Here is a 23,106-nt window from a genome sequence, read left to right on the forward strand (position 1 = left end):
CGGCGAGGTATTAATTGCCAGAAGTGTCTCTCTCCTCGATGCAAACTGAAAAGGTTGGGAGGTGTAATTTTTGTTGAGTTTACGTTCAAACATTCTATCAGGGAGCTTTTAAAAACAGTCCATTAAACTACAAACCCCATAATGCATATTAAATGACCATAAAGTTTCTGTGTATGAAGCTTTGTGGCTTGGGGGAGTGCGGAGAGCCACGGGCTTTTTATTTACTGGATTTTCTCTCGTTGAGACACCTCCCCCATTTTTCCCTAAACACATGTAGTTACTTTTCTTCCTCTTAGAAAGCTAATTTCACAGGTTTCAAAGTGAGCTTTCAGTTACAAAGCGAGAAAGTATCTCAAATAGAAAACTGTGAATATCATGAAATTCATTAAAAAAAAACACACAAAACTGTGGGGTGTGTGGGCCACAATAATAATTCTCACCTCCCGTAGACTTAGCAGAAAGAAAAATGATTGGCCCGATTACATCTAGTAGCCATTTTTACCCTTTGAGAATCTGAGTTTAGTTGCCACCGAGTTAGTCTCCTCTCTTCAGCGACCCGCCTCCCGTACGAATTATTTACGGCCGACACACTCGTATTTGCATACGATGGTGGATCCACTGCTGCTGGGCGCCCAATTAGCCCTGCGCCTGCACGGCCAGCGCTCCGCCCGCGCAGGGCCATGTACTGGCGAGCATGTGATCTCCCTTTCGCCCAGGCCCGAGCGCGGTACCCGGCAAGTAAAGCGCGCAGCGGCCGCTCCGAGCGTCCAGCCAGGGAAGACGCCGCGGCGCGCGCCACTCTAACTCGCGCGGCTGCCTCCCGGCTCAGCCTTCCCCTCTCACGCTCCCTGAGGCCCCACCGTCCCAGGCTCCCGGGCGGCCCTGGGCGGGGGAGGGGCGGGGGGAGGGGCTCCTCGGGGAGCGGCGGGGAATTCCCCCTTCCACCGAACGTTCCCGATTGTTCACCGTCCTCACGTCAGCAGCAGGGGGTAATCCCCGACTCCAGCTGCTCCTGACGTCACTGCGCGGAGCCACCGCCCCCCACGCGCCTTTACCTCCGGGGCTTCCTCGACGCTCCGCCCCAGACGTAGCCACGCCCCATTTCCTCTCCCCCGCCCCAGCCGCCCGACGTAGGGGGCGGAGCTTTTTCGGCCAGGGCGTGAGCGGTTGCTTGGGCCAGAAGGTTCTCTGGTGGAGGCGCTCCTCCTGCTACCCCGCCCAGTAAGTTCGTTCGCACCGCTTCTTCCACACCCTTTATCCCTCCTCCTTCTCCTCGCCCCGCCTTTCCCCTCCCTTCTCCTCAACCCCTCTAGTTCCTTCCCCGCCTCGCCACCTTCCACGATCTCGCGAGACTTGACCCAGAACATTGCGGATCGGGTCGGCGCCATTTTGGGACCGAGACTGGTTGTGGGGGAGGGAAAAGCGGCAAAAGGGGATTATTCAAAGTACCGAAAACCTCCTCCCGGGATCGAGCGCAGCGGCACCCCCAGGCCAGGGGCACCTCTGGTGTAGCAGAAGGTAACACCGTCCTCTGTGCTCCGAGCTGGAGTCTGGGGGAGGAAGGAGGGTGCCCCTGTCGGCGTTGGGGTTTGAGGGGTCGGGAGCGGCGTTGGCGGCGCGAGGTGTGAGGCTGCCCTCGGACGCGGTGGGGGGGGTGGCGGAGAGCAAGGAGAGAGACGGAAGGAAGGCGGCGAGAGGCCCCTTTAGATATTTATTTGGCCCGGGTGGAGTGGGGGTGGCGGTTGTGGGGAGGGGGTGGATGGCTTAGGCTTGGTGGCTGGGGGATGTTTGGCGGAGGCTGAGAACGGATCCGACGCCCTCCGTGCTGGGTCTTCCTTCCTCCGGCCTCTCACACATGCCCGCCTCCTTTGGCACTACTGCTCCTCTCAGAGGGCTGACGGAGTCGAGGCCGAGTTGTGGCCTTCGGTTGTTTCTTTAGTAGCGCGCCCGCTCTTTTCCTCCTCTCCCGGGTCCGTGGTCGTAGCTGTGTTTTGAGTGGAATGCTACCATGTCCCTCGGAGTCCTGTGGGGCTTGAAGGGAACCTATTTTGGTTTTGGAGAGAACCACTCTTCATGGGATTTACGAGAACGGTTTGGTACCTTCCACCCCCTCAGTGTTGGGAGAAACCTGTTTTCTTAATTCAAGGAAATGGGGACCGACACCTTTATCCCACAGCTGCTCTCAGTAGCCGGGGAAGTCTCACCCTCAGGCGAATTTAAGGAACGTTCTTGCCCCATTTCTCACCTCCCTACTTTCTACCCTTAGTGGGGAAAATGTCTCTTTTAGACATTCTAATTTGGAGAGAACGTTTTTCTCTTTATATCCTTTTTTTGTGTGTGTGTGAGTTGTATTTACTAATGCTTCATGGCACCACACCTGCCTGTTCCTTTTCTTTGGGCCCAGTGAATTGAAAATAGAAAATCTTTTATAAGGCTGTGGGCCAGTTTCATAGTTTTAATTTTTACTCGAAAAGTATAGGAGTTTTATATAATTCCCCCGTATTATATCCGCACCCCCTTCCCAGTTGAAATCATTCCTTGTCCTCCGTAACATCATCTCCCACCTTTCCCTCTTTTATTCTAAAGTCTTTTTCATCCAGTAGACTGTTTTGGGGCGCTTGCTTGGGCAGAGCCTTTTTTCAGACCCCAGTAGAATTACGTAGAAGTGAATTTCTCTCCAGAAGTTGACTCTTCAAGATTGGGGTTAATTTTTAGCTCAAAATTAAAATTCAGTGTGTAATTTAAGTTTTTTTTTTTATGACTTTTACAGGTGATTGAACTACTCATATATGAAGATCATCTTCTAGGTTTTGTGTAAAAGGCCCCGGATATTTGAAGTGGCCATTTTGGGATTACAATGTTTTTGGATAATTTTGCCCCAGAAGTTTATTAGAAGTGGCAAGAATCATCTCTGAAGTGAATTTATAGTAGTGAACAATTCTACAAGCTACTAAAAGGACCCAGGCATTTCTTCAGTATTTTGGTTCAAACGGATTATATAACTGGTTAAATTATTTCAGCTGGTGGTATTTTTTTTGCCTCTTCCCCCCCCACCCCTCCCCTGTAGTTGTTCTTAAGCCAAAACTGTAAGATATGTGTTGATTTGTGTACTGAGTAGTTTCGGCAGTTTCAAATTACTGTTTAAATATTGCTGAAGTTTCTTGGCAGTTTATTTTTACCTTTATTAAAAGTTTTAGGAATTTTTGACCTCAGCCCTTTTCATGTCACAATGGGACAGCTTTTCTAAATGAAGACATTGAAAGAATACAGAGTTTTTTCCCTTTTATCTTTTATTTACGTGGAAATTTAAGATGTTGCAGTTTTCCAGCAGCATGGTAGTATTGAGATAGCTATGTGTCTCTCTATATGCTGATGTTTAGGAATGCTCTTCAGATGTGAAATTTTCTTTTTGTTTTTGCTCTTTGGCTCATAAATTGGATATTTCATCTGGAGTGGATAAGTACAACAGTAACAAGTACATGGAATAATAAAGAAGACTTTAAAATCTTAAATCCAAGGAACTTGGCTAATTCTGGAGATAGCCATATGAAAACTTTAAAACAGAAGTATGGGTAGCTGACTTGAAGTAACTCTATGTCAAATAGTCATAGGTTAAGTATCTTCAAAGAACTTGGATATTATTTCAGAGGATACAAAATAAAAAAACAAACTGGAAAACATAAAGATTACAGAGAAAAACCCAACACCTTCCTGTGCAGTCCTGTTGGAATTTGTAAGTATTGTATGGTGAGCAAATCATATGTTCGTTTGTAAACTGTAGTAAGAGTCAAGTTTATTCTATGTTGGAAGCCTTTCAGTTTCTTGGAATAATACTGCTTGGCTTCAAGTTCCTGGACAGTCTGAAGACTACCTACCATTAAGTAAAATGAATGCAGAAAGAGTTAACATTTAAGAATATTTCAGAACACACAATCCATATTTTTACATTTTTGTGTTTATGAAGTAAAGAAAATCCCTTTGGTGAGTATTGACCCTAATTTTTATGGATTCATAGATTGGTAAAAAGGTAGGAAAAAACAAATATTTCATGTGTCTTGCTAGCCAATTACTTTCTTTAGGCTGCTTTCTAAAGGGATTTCAGTGTTGTAATTTAGGTAGTTTAAATTATAACATGTGACTTGGTTTTTAAACCTGATTTTCATCATAATTCATAATTTTAAATAGCTTGATATATTTTCTTTTTGGAAGGTTATGCTGACTTAAGTTTATAAACACAGCTTTTTTTAAAAGTTGGAAGTATTGCTGTAATAGATTCTTTGACAAAGGAGAATTATGTTTTAATAATCAGTTTTTCAGTATTGAATAGTACTGTTTTTAGTTACCCTTAGTTATTAGGCTTTTTCAGTGATTCCTAGGCGAAGGAATGTTACTAAAAAACCTACTAAAATTTATTTTTTAGACACTTAGTGAATATATTAGTGTAGCTAAAATGAGAGTTTATTTCGTTTAATTACCTTTCTTAGATAAAAGAATGTAATTTTGAACATTTTGCCAAGTTGGCTTTATAACTTGCCAGTTGCTCCCTTTATTCCAAAACAGAACTTTTTTTTTCCTATGCTCTTGATTGAATCCTTTTATCTCACTTAGAGCAGAAGAGGTGGTAGAGTCCAGAACAACATAGGTATCCAAATAAAGCATTTATTTTCTGATCTAAAATTGAGATTAGAATTAGGTAATTCCCTCTGTTAAAATAGACTGAGTTATTTTTGTTTTGTCTGTCAGAGCTGTGTAGTACTTCTAATTGAGCTTTCACCTTGATTTATATTAAAAAAATGGCGAGACCATTCACCTTTTCCCTTCGGAAGGGACTGCTGTTAGATGCATTTCTTAAGTTACTGGTCCAGGAATATGCCTCTTAAATGTGATTAAAAAGTTGAAGTGGAAATGAATGATCTTTTTTCATAGAAAAGAACATTATTTATGATTATTTTCCTTTAAATTATTCCTACTGATGTTATCCAAAGCCATGTTACCAGGATAAAGATAATTCCAGAGACAGGGTTTTTAAGAATTAACTTTAATCTTTGAATAGTCTCACATCCGTGAAGTTTGCTTACAGTAATTGTTCATGGACAGATTTACTTACTTGAACGTTTTGATAAATATTTTATTATGTTCTTGGCTTTAAAATAGCAGTAGTAATTGGACAATTGCTGGGCTGCTTCTCCCCCTCCCCCACCTTTTCCCCTCCTGTCTACCCTACTCCATTTTTTAAATCTCCTGTGCCTAGACTGTAGGTCTAAAAATAATAATCATAGTAATTAACATTTATAGATGATGATCGTGTCACGTATTTTGCTGTGAACTTTGCATAGTATTCTTTAGCTCAGAATAATTCTATGAAGAAAGTGCTATTATAGTTACAGTTGTACAGGTGAGAAAATTAAGATTTTAGGAAATTGAGTCTGGGAGAAAGTAACTTGGTTAGGAACAGGGGGTTAGATAGAAGTTTTGACCAAATCTCCAACTCTTACTGGAGGGCTCAGTACTCTTCATCACTATGCTATACTGCTTTCTTGTGAATTGTACTTCATTAACTCCTATTTGAGCATTATCCCTGATATTTTTGTTTTTTCTTGTATATACTGCTTTTTGGTTAATATTGATTACTAGTGGAACTTGGAGTTAAGCTAAAAGGTAGAAGAGAAGGTACTGTTAGTGTTGCTGTTTGTAACTATCTGGTAAAACTTTAGTTAGCTAAAAATTAAAATGTACTTTCAGGTTATATTTCTATCTTATACACCCACATTCTCTTCGCACATGGGTGAAGGTAAATGCATGTTAGCTTTGTTTTACCTTTTCTCTGGTTTTGAACTGAGATTAGTCCATAGACTTTTATTATTATGTTAATCATCATACATCAACCATTAGTTTTTGATGTATTCCATAGATTTTTTTTGTTTAAAGTTCCTAACACTTGAGAATGGAGGAAAGAAGGAATAGTAAGGAAATATCAGAAATGGGAAAAGAAGAAAGAAAAAAGTAGAGTTACAGAGGGGAATAAGGATGGGAACCTCTAGTATGAGAGTAAAGTTAGCAAGTGAGGATAGACCCTAAACCCAGGCCAGATTATCTGTCTTGGACATAACTACCTTTTTTCTGTTTAATTTTTGATAAAAATTTTAAAATAACAATTTAGATCCAGGTAAGGGTAGTAATGTAGAAAAAGGGAAATGGCTGGGAGTTAGATTTTTGGTCTAGTGTTTGGAAAATCTAGAAAGGGGCCTGTGTGACCTTGTGTATTTACCAAAGCTCTTTGGCCTTGGCTTTTCCAGAAAACTGATGGAAATAATTTATATGAAGGCTTTTTGTTAATTGTGAAGTGTAATATATGTGTAATGTTTTTTTCTAATTTCCAGTATTTTGAGATTCTGATAAATACATGTCAAATCAGTATTTGTTACTCTGAAGTTGTTTCTTCTTTTGTATCTGTTAGTGGCATTACTGGAAACCCATTCATTACCCTGCCCCTCCCCATTTCCAGTTTCATTTATTATCCTAGCTTGGTCCTTGATCAAGAAAGTAATGAACTAAATCTCTTTGCCTTTTAGCTCCATTCTCTTTTTCCCCATAGTCTCTTCCGTGGCCAGAAGGATAGCTCTTGGTTTCGTTAGTTCAGCAGCCCTCACTTAGGGTGGTGGATTTGGCATATTTAGGGAGAGCAGGTTGGAAAGAGATGTATTCCCTGTCCCTTTCTCCCCTTTTTGAAATGTTTTATATGTCAGGGTTTCCTAACGTCAATATTTTCTGGCTACATAGGTGGGTGTGGGAGACAGTGGTTTAAAAATTCTCTAAAATCGATCATTTTGGGAGCACTTATGTATTTTTCTGGGGAGCAGGTCCATTACTTTGAACAGGAGACCCAAGAAAAACAAAATGTTAGAATTACTGATAAACCTTTTGTGGTTGGATGTTTTTCAGTTTTACCTGCTTTGCTTTTCCCCTTTTTTGTTAGCTGCCACACCCAGCAGAATAGTTAGAGGCTTTTGCTCTATATCCTTTCAAGTAATTGCTAGGTCTTTTTATACAAGGTATCCCACTCATTTTCTTGTTCTTGAGTCATCTTTCTGTTCACAGCTTGGTGAGTGTGATGTTTTGGTGTTTCATTTTCTGCCCTTTAATTCAGTTTATATTTTTTTGAAACCTTTTTTAAAAGTTTTTTCTGTACTTATTTTTAGCAAGAAAAAGTTTTAAAATTGTTAAATATGTTGTGTTTCCTTTGAAACTCAGAACTTGGACATACACTTTTAAGAATTTCTTAAACTGAGGGGCTCCTGGATGGCTCAGTCAATGTGTCTGACTCTTAATTCCTCCTCAGGTCTTTTTTTTTTTTTTTTTAAAGAGCGAGTGAGAAGAGGGGAGAGGGAAGGGCAGAGGGAGAGAGACTTTAAAGTAGGCTCCACACTGGGCTCCATCTCACAACCCTCCTGAGATCATAACCTGAGGCAAAATGAGTCTGATGCTTAACTGAATGAGGCACTCAGGAACCCCTCAGCTTAGGTCTTGATCTCAGGGTGGTGAGTTCAAGCCCTGTGTTGGGCTCCATGCTGGGCATGGAGCAAAAAGAAAAAAAAACCTCTTAAACTGGAAAAAAAAAATTCTTAAACTGAAAAATTGTCTTTGCCTCTACGTTTGCATACTAGTTAAAGAAATTAGTTTGCTTTTCAATGAGTATAAATACAGTGAGTTTAAAAAAAATAATAATTGTCTCACATGATACCTGTGGGTGGGAAGTTTGGCAGCCGTTACCTGAGTGGTTCTGGCTCCCTCTAGGTCTTTAATATAAAGTCTCAGATACAGTTACCAGGGCTACAGATACTTGAAGGCTTGACAGGGGCTGGAGGATCTTTTTCCAAGATGGTGGACTCATTGGCCTGGCAGCAGTTGATGCTGGCTGTTGTCTGGAGGACTCAGTTCCTAACCACCCGTGGATCTCCTTTCAACTCCTTGGGGTTTTTTTGTTTGTTTTGTTTTTTTTTAGTAATCTACACTAAACTTGGGACTCGAACTCACAACCCCAAGGAAAAGCGTTGCATCCACTAGGTCAGCCAGGTGCCCCTCCTTTAGTTTCTTTAAAATGTGGCAGCTGTAGCTCCTGGAGCAAGTGATCTCAGAGATAGGTAGAAGCCAGGGTATCTTTTATGACCTATTCCAGAAGTCATTTCTGCCACATTCTTTTTGTTCCAAGCAAGTCATTAAATCTAGCCTGAAACCAAGGAGTGTAGTTAGGTTTCATCTTTTCTCTAAAGAATTTGTGGACATATTCACAAAAACCACAGTAGGAGGTAATCTTTCCCAACCAGTAGTTGTCAGCATAATTGGAATTAGCCAGTCTTCACAATTAGTAGGTTGGGCTGTTACAACTTTAGAGAAGAAAGTATATTCTAAATTTATATAGATTCAGGAGATTTAAATCTTTCTACATTTATAGCTATAGTCTGAGCTTTGGAGGTAAGGTTCCCCCCGCCCTTTTCATACTAATCTTGAAATCACTGTAATGAGGGAAATTTTTTTTTATCATGGCAAAAAAAAAGCACCATTTTTGAGTGTATATTTAAGTGACATTGAGTACATTCACATTGTTGTGCGTTCATCACCACCTGCCATCTCCAGAACTTTTTTCATCATTCCAAACTGAAACTCTGTGTACCCGTTAAACATTAACTTTGCATTTCCCCCCTCCCTAGCCCTGGCCATCACCATTCTACTTTAGTATTTCTATGAATTAGACTGTTGTAGGCACTTACTGTAAGTGGAATTGTGCAATATTTGTTGTTTTGTAACTGGTTCATTTCACCTTGCATAATGTCCTGGAAGTTCATCCATGTTATAGCATGTGGTAGACTCAATTTCCTTCCTTTTTAAGACAAAAGAATAATCCATTGTGTGTATGTATCACATTTTGATTATCCATTTATCTGTAAATTGACATTTTGGTTATTTCTACCTTTCTGAGATGATGAATAATGCTGCTGTGAGCATGGGTGTACAAATATTTATTTGAATCCCTGCCTTTTTTTTTTTTTAATTCCTGCTTTTAATTCTTTTGGGTATATACCAGAAGTGGACTTGCTGGTTCATATGGTAATTCTATTTTTAATTCCTTGAGGAACCACCATACCGTTAGCTATCAAGGCTGCACTATTTTTTATTCCTACCAGCAGTGCACATGGGTTCCACTTTCTTCATATTCTTTCTAACGTTGTTTTCGATGTTTTTGATAATAGCCATCCTAGTGGTTGTGAAGTGGTATCTCATTGTGGTTTTGATTTGCATTTCTCTAATGATTACTGAGGTCTTCTTATTTGCTTATTGGCCATTTTATCTTTTTGAAGAAAAGTATATTCAAGCCCTCCACCCATTTTTAAATTTGAGTTGTAGGAGTTCTTGATATATTTTGGAAATCAGTACCTGTCACGATGACTAGATTTTGATAACTACTATTTATCAATGCTTACCACATTGCAGGCTGTATTAAGCCTTTTAAGTGAATTAACTTCTTTAATCCTCATGATTCTTGTGGGTGGTAATGCCTTATTGTTCTTATTTCACAAATGAGAAGATGAAAGCACAGAGATTTAAGTCACGAATCAGTGACTTAATCACTGATCGCACAATCAGTAAGTGATACTTCTGAACCTACGCATTCTGTATATCCAGAGTCTAGACTTCACCTATGATGGCTCATAGTTAAAAGTTTTTAAGGTGAGAATATGAGGATTAGATTAGATTAGAAATTGCTTTTCCCAGTTGCCATGTGAAGTAAGTGCTATTTCCATTTAATGATTTAAGAAACTTTGAGATTGATTTACCTAAGGTCATCAGTAAGTGACAGTAGGGATTTGAATTTTGCTTATCTGTATTCTATTATAGTTAATTTTCTTAGTGTTCTAAGTAGATCTTATTCTGGAGTAGTGCTGTCCAATAGAACTTTGTGAAATGAGGGAAGCATTCTGTGTCTGCGCCGTTCAGTATGGTAATTGTTAGGCATATGTCCTTATTTGAAGTGTGGCTAGTGCAGATGAGGAACTGAATTTTAAGTGAAATGTTAATGTAAATTTAAACAAAAGCATGTAGCTCCTAGCTGCCGTATTGGACAGCACAGTTCTAGAGACAGTGGTACAGGATCCAATCAGATCCATAGAACTTTCATAACAAGTACTTTTTAAAGTCCCCTTTATTAACCTGAAATAAAATTTTATGCACATAAGATCATATTAATATGCTCCTAAAGTGAAAAAGATAAGATGGTTATAATAATGAATTTTAATATGTAGCACGGATGTGACAGTTCTAGAAGACTGATTTTTCCAAAACATTCTCACAAATTTCCAAAACACTCTATTTGGCCTTCTTAAAAGAGACAAGCGACTAGTGTTCTTAAGTACTCTTGTCCTTTTAGGAAGAAAAGTCCCTCAGGTGGATTAATAATATATTGATTAGAGTAAGTTTCATTTATCTTTCTAATATTTACTGCCATTTCAGTTGAATGGGCAGTTAGCCAACATTAAAGCTGTCATACAGTGCAGTGACGGTATTTGGTATTTGTAGAAATGACCAAAAGGAAAGTAATTCTCAGTTTTCCTCTACTACAAATTGAAGGTAAAAATCAGTGTTCAGTTTGGATTGGTGGACTTGGTCCTGAAGGTAGAGGGAAAATTGTGGGATTACTTTATAATTCCTCAGAGTAGAGAATATAAATTTAGGGTCAAAGTAATACAGGGAAAAACTATTAACTGTATGTTTTTATAATAATAACATTTTGGGAGTTGGTTTTTTATGAAAGAATATGTCCCTAGTCATTTTTTTTAATGGAATGTGAACCCATTTTTAAACTAGGTGTATTGAGGTATAATTTACATATATATATATAAATTCACTCTTGGTACAGTTGGAAGATTTTTTTTTTTACAAATCAGTTGTGTAATCCCACCACCTGAGAATGTAGAACATTTACATCACCCAGAAAGTTACGTTATTGTCCTTTACAGACCGTTGTCTTCCCTCACCCTATTCTCTGGAAACCACCAGTCTGTTTTTCTTGTCTTTTGTATTGTGTATTGTTTTCCAGAATTTCATAAAGAGGGAACCAAACACTGTCCACTTTTGTTTCTGACTTCTTTCATGCATGTTATTGCATGTATTGCAACCCAATATTTTTTATGGCTAAGTGGTATTCTCTTGTTTGGATACACAACAAATATTTATCCATTCTCTGGTTACTAGACATTTGGGTTGTTTCCAGTGCTTGGCTATTCTGAATAGAGGTTGTATGAACATTTGCATGCTGCATTTGGTGAGGAGAAGGGTTTTCATTTCTCTTGGGAAAATTACCCAGCAAAGGGATTGCAGGGTCATACAAGTTTTGTGTATTTGACTCTGCTAAAAACTTGCCAGTGTCTTACAGAATGCTGAACCGTTTGCATTTGCACCAGAAATGTAGGTTACATAGTTCTGCATTCTTGCCAGTATTTGATGTCAGTCTCAATTTTATCTGTGGAGTGGGTGTATAGTTTGAGATTGCACTGTGGTTTTAATTTGTATTTCCCTAATGGTGGTGTCCAGATATTTTGCCCATGTAAAAAAGATGAGATTGTCTTGTTGAATTGTAAGGATTATTTATGTATTTTGGATACATGTATATGAGATACATGTTTTGCACATAATTTCTCTTAGTCTGTTTTGCCATTTTTTTTTTTTTTAAGATTTTATTTAAGAGAGAGAGAGAGTGCACACACTAGCACGGGGAAGGTCAGAGGGAGAGGGAGCATCCGACTTGCCGCTGAGCAGGGAGCCCTGTGGGACTGGATCCCAGGACCCTAGGATCATGCCCTGAGCAGAAGGCAGCCGCTTAACCGACTGAACCACCCAGGCACCCCGCCATCATTTTCTTAATAGTGTGTTTTGAAGAACAGGTATTCTAAATTTTGAAGTAAGATTGGTTTGTGTTTTTTTTGTGTCCTAAGAAATCTTTCCCTAACCCAAGGTCACAGGATTTTCTCCTTTCCAATGGAAATTTTGTAGTTTAGCTTATACTGTGGGTCTTTGATGCATTTTGAATGTTTTTTTTTTTTTTTTGGCGTGTGGTGTGAGCAAAGGTTTGAGGTGCTATTTTTCTTTCTATTTTTTTAAATACTGTAGACGACGTCCAGTTGTCCCTGTATCATTTGTTGAGAAGGCTTTGTTACCGCTTGAATCACTTTGAAATACCTCTGTTGAAAATCAGTTGCCTGTATGTATGGAACTCTTGGTGTACTTACTATTGCTATATATGTTAAGTCCATAGTTGATAAATATGGATGCTAGCATTTGAATTTTTCTGCTTTGTTTTAAAATCCTGATGAAGTCTTTTTAAAAATCTTTTATAGGAAGTGTGGACTAAAATTGTTTTTATGGGCCTGTGAAATAAGACCTGTTGCAAAATAATGCCATCTTGAATTGATGGAGCAATCTTTGTGTGGCTTCAAGTGTTAGGTATAATCTAATTTATACTTGAACATACTTTGAAATAAATGATAATATTTCTATGTTGGAAATGAGAAAGGAGGATGCAAACTGTCAACTCAACTGACTTTAACACATTGATTCGCCAGAGGTTCTGGGATTTCTTGAGTGTTAGTCTGCTAGAGAAGATGTTCATTGCCTCAGTAGATGTTTTAGTGCCTACTATATGCCTGCTGTTTCATTTGTGCTGAGCATTTAGTAGCAAATGAGGCAAAAATGTAAGATTCCTGAACTCTACTTGGTCTGCTCTTTTCTGTGAATGCAGAGTAAATAGAGTCCTTAAATTTGAATTGTGGTTTCATCCCTTCTAGTAAATAATGGCCTTTTGATGATGGCCAGGGCAGCCTAAGACTCCTATTTCCTGCCCTAATAAAACTGGTTCTTTTCCTGCTTCACAAGGTTATCATTAGACTCAAGTGAAATAATGAGTGCTGAATGCTTTGAAATTGTAAAATGATACAGACTTTATTTAGCGTATTGTTATGGCTGCATCACGTTGATAGTAGTGGTTGAGGGCCATTATGATCAGGAAGAAGACTGGATTGGGAGCATAGGTAAATGTAAATTGAAAGCACAGAACTAAACAGAAACCAGTTGCATTTATTATTTTTTAAAAGGTTTTTTTATTTGAGAGCGAGAGCAAGAGAGAGAATGAAGGGGGGCGGGAAGGGCAGAGGGAGAAGCAGACTCCCCTGCTGAGCAGGGAGCCTCTGGGCCTCAGTCCCAGGACCCTGGGATCATGACCTGAGCCGAAGGCAGATGGTTAACCAACTGAGCAACCCAGGCACCCCAAACTAGGTATATTTAGATTGCATTTTATAACATGTTTAAAATTGATGAAAGCACAATGCATTACATTCTTCTGAGGTAATATTTGTGTAACCTGGGAAATGGTACCATAGTTTATGGTATGTAAATGATCTCAAATTTAAATCTGCAGTCCAGAGCGCTTCCCATATTCTATTGCATTTTAACAGCCTTCTTGGTCTCTCCACTTAGTTTACAAATTTAATATATCCCAAACTTCACTCACTTTGAGTCTTTCTTAGCTCCATACTTTCTCAGACATTCTTTCCTAGTTCAGTGTAAATGGATACAGTCCATCTGTTCAAGCTAAAAAACTTGGAAATCACCTTTGATTTCTACTTTTCCTCCCGTCTAATCATTTAGCAAATCTTTTTGAAATAAGTCCCTTTTTATTCCACTGCCATTGGACTTGTCTAAGCCACCATCTTCTCTAACCTGAACTATTGCTGTAGCCTTATAACTTCGTTCCTCTGCCATTCTTGCACCCCTGTAGTTTGTTGTTCATAGCCCACTGGATTTAAGAATAACATGCAGACGCTAGCCTGTAAGAATTGTTGGTTCCCTCCATTTCTCTGCAACCTTCCTTAATGTCTTCCTAGACCATTTGTCTTCAAAGGCCCTCTTTGTTTTCCTTCAACACTAGCCATTTTCCTTCCTGTCTTAGGGCCTTTATGCTTGTTCATTCTTCTGTTTTCCCTTTGTTAGCTCAGTTTTTGGTTTATGTGTTAGATTCTAGGTGACTTTGTAACCATTCTGTGTAAAGTGGGTAACCTCCCTTCCTATGCCCTTTGGTTTCTCTTATCTGTTAATCCTATTTGTTTTTTTCAATGCACAGTCTCTAATTATCTGGCTTACTTTCACTCATATTTATCACCTACTCTTCTGAGGGCAGGGGACCTTGTCTCATTTGTTATATCCTTAGTGCACTTACTTGCAGAGTAAAAGAATTAACATCTTAGATAATTTAGGTTAACTTACTTTTTCCCCAGAATTGAGTATGTGCAGTTGGTATTTTTATTATAGAACTGCAGTTTAACTGTTCGGGGACTAGGAGAAATTTGTTAGGGGATTATTAATAGCCTAGTTGATTTGTTGTCCGATTATTTAGAAGCAGTTTTTTTCTGCCTAGATTTAGTTAATATGAGCTTCTAGTGTGCTTGCTAGATTAAGAGACTGGCTTTGGATTTGCTGTTAGCGTCCTGAAAGGACTGACTGATAAGGGCTTATTCATTATGACCTTGCCTTTAAAAATGTTCCCTAGGGGTACCTGGCTGGCTCAATAGGGAGTGTTGACTGTTGATCTCAGTTAGGGTTGTGAGATTGAGCCCCATGTTGGATGTGGAGATTACTTAAAAATAAAATCTTAATATAAAAATGCTACCTAGTTTGAACTGTTGAGTTGGAGGGATTAAAACCTAGTGAAATTGTCCTCTCAAGTTTAAAAAGATATAAAACACACTTTAGGTTTCAAGGAAGTAACTTTGAAACAAGTGAGCGAACAGAATTTTTGGCTCATTTTCAGAAATTAGAAAGGCCATGAGAATTTGTATTAACTAATTTTTTTTTTGAGGAGGAGACATAATCTTTACTCCTCAAAGATACAAAAGGAGGTTTGTGTCCACAGTGTTTCAGTTATTTTTGATACCACAAATTTTCTGTGTGATCCCAATTTGGTTCTTTTAAGAAGAGCATGTTAAAAATTTCTTACAAGGCTCCTTACTTACCAAAGCTCTACAAGGATGCTAAACTTGAAGCTGTTACAGTGAGTGATAAAGTAATTGTTTCATGGAATATTAGCTAGGTTGAAAACAACTTGAAAAATGCATTCTCCTGATAGTCACGATGTCTTTAAGGACTTTCCATATGCAAACTTAGTTGCCTTTATTTTTCCCTCTAAGTCAAGCAGTAGTTTTCAGATTTTTCACATGAATTACTCTTTGGTCTCTTCCATTAAAATGAGTCCTTATAGGGAGGGACATTGTGGAAATGGGAAAATGGGAGCGAAAATGTTCTCAACTTGTCCTTTAAATCAGGACCTTCAAGGACAGTTTGATGAGAGGACATAGTCTGTTGGGGCCAAAGTTGGCTTAGGTTGGTAGAGAGCAAGTTAGGACTGCAGTGGTAGTTCACACTGTCCCTTTTCTATGTGTTTGGGAGATTAAGGTTTGTATTTTATATAAGGTTTGTTATAGCTATAGGTCAAGGCAGTGCCTGACATGTGAAACTAAAACTTAACGCTCAAATTTAGAGAATTACCTAAATAGCTGTTCTTAAGACTAAAATTTTGTATAAGGTAAGATTTCTACCTAACGTATTCTGTTATTTACAGTATGTACCTACCACTGATGAGTACTCTGACAGTGGGAACTTTAAAATGTGTTTCACATCTATATAAAAACCTGTTTTTTTTATTTTAAGATTTTTAAAAATTGGAGAGAGGTGTACGAGTGGGGGTGGGGTGGGGAGGGGGCGGAGGGAGAGGGAGAAGCAGACTCCCCCACTGAGCTGGGAGCCTGATGCAGGGCTCCATCCTAGGACCCTGAGATCATGACCTGAGCCGAAGTCAAAACACTTAACCAACTGAACCACCCAGGTGCCCTTGTATAAAAACCTGTTGTTGTTTTGTTTTTTTGAAGAAAAGGTTATGTCAAAGCCCTAAAGAAATTGCCTAGTTAATTGTGTGTGTGTGTGTCTGTATGTTTATATATTCAGTATATATTTTAGGCTATTGTTTTCATAATGAAAAAGTTAAGGTACTTGAATTTCCAATTCTTTCATTTCATATCAAGGATCCTGTCTCTGAACTGTTTGTGAAATGACTAGTTCAAAGTGTTAGGCTCATTTTTAAATTCATTTGTTGAAGCTTGTTTGCTGCTCTTTGGATGCTGCCTTTTAGGCTTACTTGACTTCAGAAAAAGATGGGTAATGTTAAAGTTAGAGGATTTAAGAAATGGTAAAGTTAAGTCAGAGTAAAGAGAATTTAAAATTACTTTGAATACATGTACCTAGTGCAAATTACAAAAAGTACAAGGGTTTTTAGAAAATAGTCACCCCCTCATGCCTGTTTCCCAGCTGTAGTTCTTATCTGAAGAAACCACTCTTAGTTATGTATTTTTCTGGAGAGACCTTATGTGTATATAAGCACATTATATTCTTTTTAATATAAGTGGTAACTTGAGGTCCACCTTGCTCTACAGCTTTTTTACTTAAGGAAATATTTTGGAAGGTTATTCCATATTTATATATGTAAAGCTACCCTATTTTTATATTGGTGGCTTAATGTCTACTTAACTAGATCTCTTTTGCTGTGTGCATTGTTTTTTTTTTTTTTTACTGTTAGGAACAATGCTAGCATCCTTGTAAATGTGGGGTACATTTGTACTTTTTTTTTTAAAGAGATTTTGTTTGCTTATTTGTCAGAGAGAGGCTAGCACACACAGGGGGGAGTGGCAGGCAGAGGGAGAAGCAGGCTCCCCGCTGATCAAGGAGTCTGATGTGGGACTCGATTCTAGGACCCTGGGATCATGACCTGAGCCGAAGGCAGGTGCTTAACGGGATCATGACCTGAGCTGAAGGCATCCCTGGGGTACATTCTTCTAAGTGGAATCTCTGAGTGTAATTTTGAGAGCTATGCTAAATTGCTCTCCATAGAAGTATACCAACTTAACAGTTCCAGCACTAATGTGGTATCAGACTTTTTTGGGCATTTTGCCTTTTTCTTTTGAATTAGAATGAAAATATTTCATAGATAAGACCCTTTTCTGTCAGCTCTTTATATTTTTCCTTCATCTTTTAAGTTCTTTTTTCTCTTGATTTGTAGGAACATTTGATGTATGAAGGGAAGTCAACTCTTTGTATGTGCTATTTGTGACAAGTATTTCCCCCATGTTGTTTTCTTTGATCTTGGTCGTGAATTTTGTCATGTAGAATGCTTTTTGTGTTTATGCTTATAATTGAATATGTAAATACTTTTTTATCATTTCTGTTTTGTGTGTCATACTTAGAAAGACCTTCCTAAGATCTTACAAAGGTCTTTATAAAGATTATAAAAATTTTTCCCACAGTTTCTCTTTCTCACAGTTAACTTTTGTCAGTAATTTTCCATCCCTTTCGGTCCTCAAATTCAGGATTTCTACTGTTCTTTGTAAATCTAATGTGGAGTTTCAGCACAACGTAACCAATTACGGAATTAATTTGATATTATCATAATTTAGTCTGCTGCATTTCACATTTTGGTAGTTTGAGGATAAGCCTTACCATTAATTGCACTTTTTTTTTTTAAACCTGTAATTGCCACTTCTGGTATCAGGAAAAATGAGCTAATCTTGCTGCCTTCTTCACTTTCTTCTTCCCTCTGTTCCTTCATAATAGTATGCATTCCTGTGGAGGAGAATATGGAGGAGAATATTGTTTAAAGTGCTGGTTTAGAGTAACTGCTCCATAAATGTTTATTGATGAATTATGTCATTCGGCAAACAAATATATCAGAAATAGTTCTTTATGGGAAGGAGAATTTTCATAAGTTTATAAAGTAAAATGAAACTTGAAGATAAATTACTTTCTGAAATGTATTTGGGGTGAAATATATTTGGGGTGGTGGTGGGGTTTGGAGGTGGGAGCAGGGCAGAGCAGGAGAACGAGTTAACTTTCAGTAATTTGTGTGGGATCACTTGAGAGATACTGATAGTGAACAAAAGAGCATGGCTTTTGAGGCAGAAGGATCTAGGGTTCTTACTGTCCAGGTCTTGTCATTACTGGCTGTGTAGGTTAGGGGTAAATTACTTAATCTCTTGTGAATCTGCCCCTTTTTCAGAGAACATGTTTAAGCTGATCCCGGTATATCTTTTGTTCTTTTTTTTTTTTTTTAAAGATTTTATTTATTTGAGAGAGAGAGAATGAGAGATAGCACGACAGGGAAGAGGGTCAGAGGGAGAAGCAGACTCCCCGCTGAGCAGGGAGCCCCACGTGGGACTCGATCCCAGGACTCCAGGATCATGACCTGAGCTGAAGGCAGTCGCTTAACCAACTGAGCCACCCAGGCGCACCCTCTTTTGTTCTTTTTTTTAAAAGTGTATCTGTTTACCTCATTTGAACCCTTATAACTTTGGTATTTTTCTCATGGTAAATACTTCAGATAATTTGCTTATACTTCAATTTTCTGATAATGGTTTTGAGGGTGCACTTTTTTTTTTAAACAATTATTTGTTAACTGTTAGAATGTTCTAGGGGGACTACCCTCTTGAGCCTTTAAGTATCTTCCGCTGTTTAGCACTTTGACCACATTGGCTATTGAGTAAATGAGTTTATTTGAATTCAGTTTTATTCCAGTTGAGTCCAGCTTGTTTGCAGTATAATTCTTAATTAAAATGTACCGTTACCAACCCTTATGAGAAAAAGTGTCTCATAGCTGAATTAGACAAAATTTCAGGGTGACTTAACCTACTTCAGTTTTATGAGGAAAGAAAAGCTCAATGCGTAAAAATTTGTTTATAGAGTAGGGTTTATATTTTTTAGTAGTGAAAATTAAGTCTTTTGAAGTTCATTTTAAGTTTCACAGCTCTTGAGTTACCTTGTATATTTTACCTTTAGTAGTCTAGAAACTTGAGAATTAGAAGCATCCTGTTTCCAGTAATGCTTTTTTTCTCCTTAAAATTCTTTTTGGAGCAGCAATTTTTGTATGTAACAATTTAACAGTCACAGTTCTCTAACATTTTTTTTTTTTCTGGTGAGCAAAGCGTGGACAGGTTTTGAACAAATTTAATAGGTAAACTGAGGGGGTGCCTGGGTGAGTCAGTCGGTTAAGCATCCCACTCGATTTTGGTTCAGGTCATGATCTTAGGGCCCTGGGATCAAGCCCCTCTTCAGGCTCCGCAGGGAGTCCCCTTTTGAATCTCTCCCTCTGCCCTTCCCCCTGTTTGCGCTTGCACTTAAATAATTAAATATTTTAACAAAAGGGTAAACTGAGGAGGAAAGGGTCTAAGAAAATTCCAGGTTAAAGGAAACATTAAGATGAAACTTTTTAAAGGATGGATTTGTAATATTCTAGATTTCTTGTTCTTGTGAAATTTATTAATGTTCTGTTATATTTGTCTAATCTATAATTTTAAGTATATTGATAACAAGCTACTGGACATTGTTTCATGGTCCAATGTAAAAAATAGTCAAGCTATAGAATATTTTCCTTTAGAGGCCATGTTCCTTAGGTAGGGGTTTTATTCTTTTTTTTTTTTTTAAAGATTTTATTTATTTGACAGAGACAGTGAGAGCAGGAACCCAAGCAGGGGGAGTGGGAGAGGGAGAAGCAGGCTTCCTGTTGAGCAGGGAGCCGGATGTGGGACTCGATCCCAGGACCCTGGGATCATGACCTGAGCCGAAGGCAGACGCTTAACGACTGAACCACCCAGGCGCCCAGGGGTTTTATTCTTGATGTTTATTGCAGTATTTACCATCCTTTCCTGATGATCATCACTTTAAATCTGGTTTAAAAAAGGAATTGTAGGTCCTACTTAAGACCTGTGGAATCAGAATCTAGAGGGGAGGGGCCTCTTTTACTTTTTATTAGGAAAGTCTGTAAATCACCTAGTTGTTAATAGGTGTCTCCTAAATATTAATAGAGTTTCATTATGGTATTACAGCAATGAAAACAAAATTCAGTGGAACAAAATGTCATAGTTTTTAAAAGTTAAAATGTGACTCACAGAAGATTTAGGATTAGCATGTGTCACAGACTTACCATTTTTTAAAAATGATTTTCCTTTTATATCCTGATGCGTGAAGATCATGGGCCAGTTATTGTGGTATAATGTCTCTCTAGTTGGCATTTCTCACGTTCAGACAGTGCTTCTTTGGGTTATGCATTTTTGACTAGAATATTACAGAAGTAAAGCAGTTCTATCTTCGGTCATTGCATTCTGTTTTGGCACACGATTTCAGTTTGTTCTATAACTGATGATGTTCACTTTGATCTGTTCATTAAAGATTTCCCAGGCTATTTACCTGGCTATTTCACTGCAAAATTGTAATAAGTGGTTTTGTTTTTATTTTGGGGGGGTAAGAGGTACTTAAAATTGTGTAAATAACCTTTTTAAATTTTTCAGTGTATGCATTTATATCTGGATTGATGGTGTTTTATTCAAGGGGTTGTAGTACAGCACTCTTATTGAAATCAAAGTCACATTACATGAAGTTAACCATTTTAAAGCCTACAATTCAGTGGTATTTAGTACATTCACACTGGTGTAAAACCACCTTTATTAAATTCCAGAATATTTTTGTCACCCAAAAAGAAAAATCTGTATCCATTTAGCAGTATTCCTCATTCCTCCCTCCCTGCAATCCTTGGCAACCACCAGTCTGCTTTTCATCTCTTTGGATTTACTCATGGATATTTCATATAACTGGAATTGTGCAATATGTGACCTTTGGTCTGCCTTCTTTCACTTAGCATGTTTTTGAGGTTAATTCTTTACCACTCCTTTATAATGAATATATGTGTACATACACCACATTTTTGTTTTATTCATTGATGTATTGATGGACATTTGGGATACTTCCTCCTCGTGGCTGCTGTGAATAGATCTGGTATTGAACACTGGTGTGCAAATACTTGAATACCCATTTTCACTTCTGGGTATATCCATATCCATATATATATATAAATATATATATTTATAGTATTGCTGGGTCATATGGTATATATTTAACTTTTTAAGGAGTTACTGAACTTTTCTGCAGTGTTTGCACCAATTTACCTTCCCAGTAACAATATACAAGGGTACCAGTTACTCCCATATTTTCATCAATGCTTGATACTATTTTTTTTCTTTAATGGGGGGTTGTCTTTCAAGTCCTTTGCCCATTTTAAAATTGGGATGTTTTGTCTTTGTTGTTGAGTTGAAAGAGTTCTTTATGTATTCTTTTTTTTTTTAATTTTATTATGTTAATCACCATACATTACATCATTAGTTTTTTTTTTTTAAAGATTTTATTTGAGAGAGAAAGCACAAGCAGGGGAATGGGCAGGGGGAGAAGCACGCTCCCCGCTGAGCAGGGAGCCTGATGTGGGACTAGATCCCAGGACGCTGGGATCATGACTTGAGCTGAAGGCAGACGCTTAACCGACTGAGCCAACCAGGCGCCCAACATCATTAGTTTTTGATGTAGTGTTCCATGATTCATTGTTTGCGTATAACACCCAGTGCTCCATTCAGTACGTGCCCTCTTTAATACCCATCACCAGGCTAACCCATCCCCCACCCCCCTCCCCTCTAGAACCCTCAGTTTGTTTCTCAGAGTCCATAGTCTCTCATGGTTCGTCTCCCCCTCCGATTTCCCCCACTTCATTTTTCCCTTCCTACTGTCTTTTTTTAAAACTATAATGTATTATTTGTTTCAGAGGTACAGGTCTGTGATTCATCAGTCTTACACAGTTCACAGTGCTCTAGACCCTTATCAGGATATGATTTGCAAATACTTTATCACATTCTTTTCATTCATTCATTTATCTGTCTTTTCACTTTCTAGATAATACCCTTTGCCACGGAAGTTTCATATTTTTATGAATGCCTTTTTTTCTATTGTTGTTTGTCTTTTTGGTGTCATATATAAAAATCTATCGCCAAATCCAAGATCACGAAGCTTTACCTCCATGTTTTCTTCGGATAGCTTTGTAGTTTTAGTTTTTATAGTTAGGTCTTTCATCCATTTTGAGTTTATTTTTGTATATTGTGTGAATTGGAGTCCATCGAATATCCATCTTTCTTGGCACCATTTGTTGAAAAGACCATTCTATCCCCCATTAAATGGTCTTAGTGCTTTGGTAAAAAATTAACTGGCCGCCATACATGTATGACTTTTATTTCTGGACTCTCAGTTCCATCCCATTGGTTTATGTATCTGTCCTTACGCCATTGCGGTTTTATTTTTGTAGCCTTGTAATAAGTTTTGAAACACAGAAATGTGAGTCTTGTAACTCTATTCTTCTCAATTTTATTTTGGATGTTGGAGATCCCTTGCAGTTGCAAATGATTTTGAGAATGGCTTCTCTGTGCAAAAAAGAATGTTGGAATTTTAATAGGTAGTATGTGTATGTTATATATACTTCCACTATGTGTATGTTGGTATTCTTGATGGTGTCCCACAGGTCTTTTTGTAGCTGGGGAGCAGAGGTGCAAGAGCACCTGTCTCGGGGGGTCCCAAACAGACTAGGTTCGCCCACTCGCTGCTGACAGAATCCAAAGGCAGAGGTAAGAGTAGTGGTGAAACAAGAAAGGAATTTATTTCAGTGAGGCCAACACCAGGAAGACAGTGGACTAGTATCTCAAAGATTGTCTCCAAAATGCTGAAAATACTTCCAGGTTTATATAAGGAAAATGTGTGGCAAAGATGAGTTGGGTTCATGCAGGTAGGCAGTGAAGGTCAAATCGATCACTGTCTGGGAGTCATTCACTGACAGAGGTGTCTTGCTGGCTGACGATAATCCTTATTGCTTGAGAGGGTAGCTTCTCTTCCCTTCTGGGTATGCTTTGCCCTCAGGGTCTTTCGACTGAGCCAAAAAATAAGCTTAAAAGAAGAATCTAACTAGAAAGTTGGAGGTCAAAATTGAGGTTTGACTCTCTGTGGTTTTCTTTTTTTTCCTTCCTGTTCCAGACTGATAATTTTAATTGACCTATCTTACACTTAATCTGGTTCTTCCTTCTGTTGGCTCAGGTCTTCCTTTGCAGTTGTCTAGTGAAATTTTCATTTCAGTTATTGTACTTTTTGGTCCAAGAATAT

General features: G+C 38.4%; 1 protein-coding gene across 3 annotated transcripts in view; it reads left to right on the forward strand.

The window, feature by feature from the left end:
- The first annotated feature begins 1,338 nt into the window (after positions 1–1,338).
- Positions 1,339–23,106, forward strand: part of GPBP1 (GC-rich promoter binding protein 1) — a 68,791-nt gene continuing 47,023 nt past the window's right edge. For 2 of the 3 annotated variants that reach the window (XM_028119041.2, XM_028119040.2), the window contains exons 1-2: positions 1,339–1,518; positions 2,771–3,733. The gene's annotated coding sequence lies outside the window, so the exon portion shown is untranslated. The remainder of the gene's footprint in view (positions 1,519–2,770; positions 3,734–23,106) is intronic. The other variant, XM_028119042.2, reaches the window with a different exon arrangement.

This window comes from Eumetopias jubatus, unplaced genomic scaffold (genome assembly GCF_037043125.1).
Source record: "Eumetopias jubatus isolate StellerSeaLion01/CBP00866 unplaced genomic scaffold, mEumJub1_p1.0 scaffold_5, whole genome shotgun sequence".
NCBI classification, from domain to species: Eukaryota; Metazoa; Chordata; class Mammalia; order Carnivora; family Otariidae; genus Eumetopias; species Eumetopias jubatus.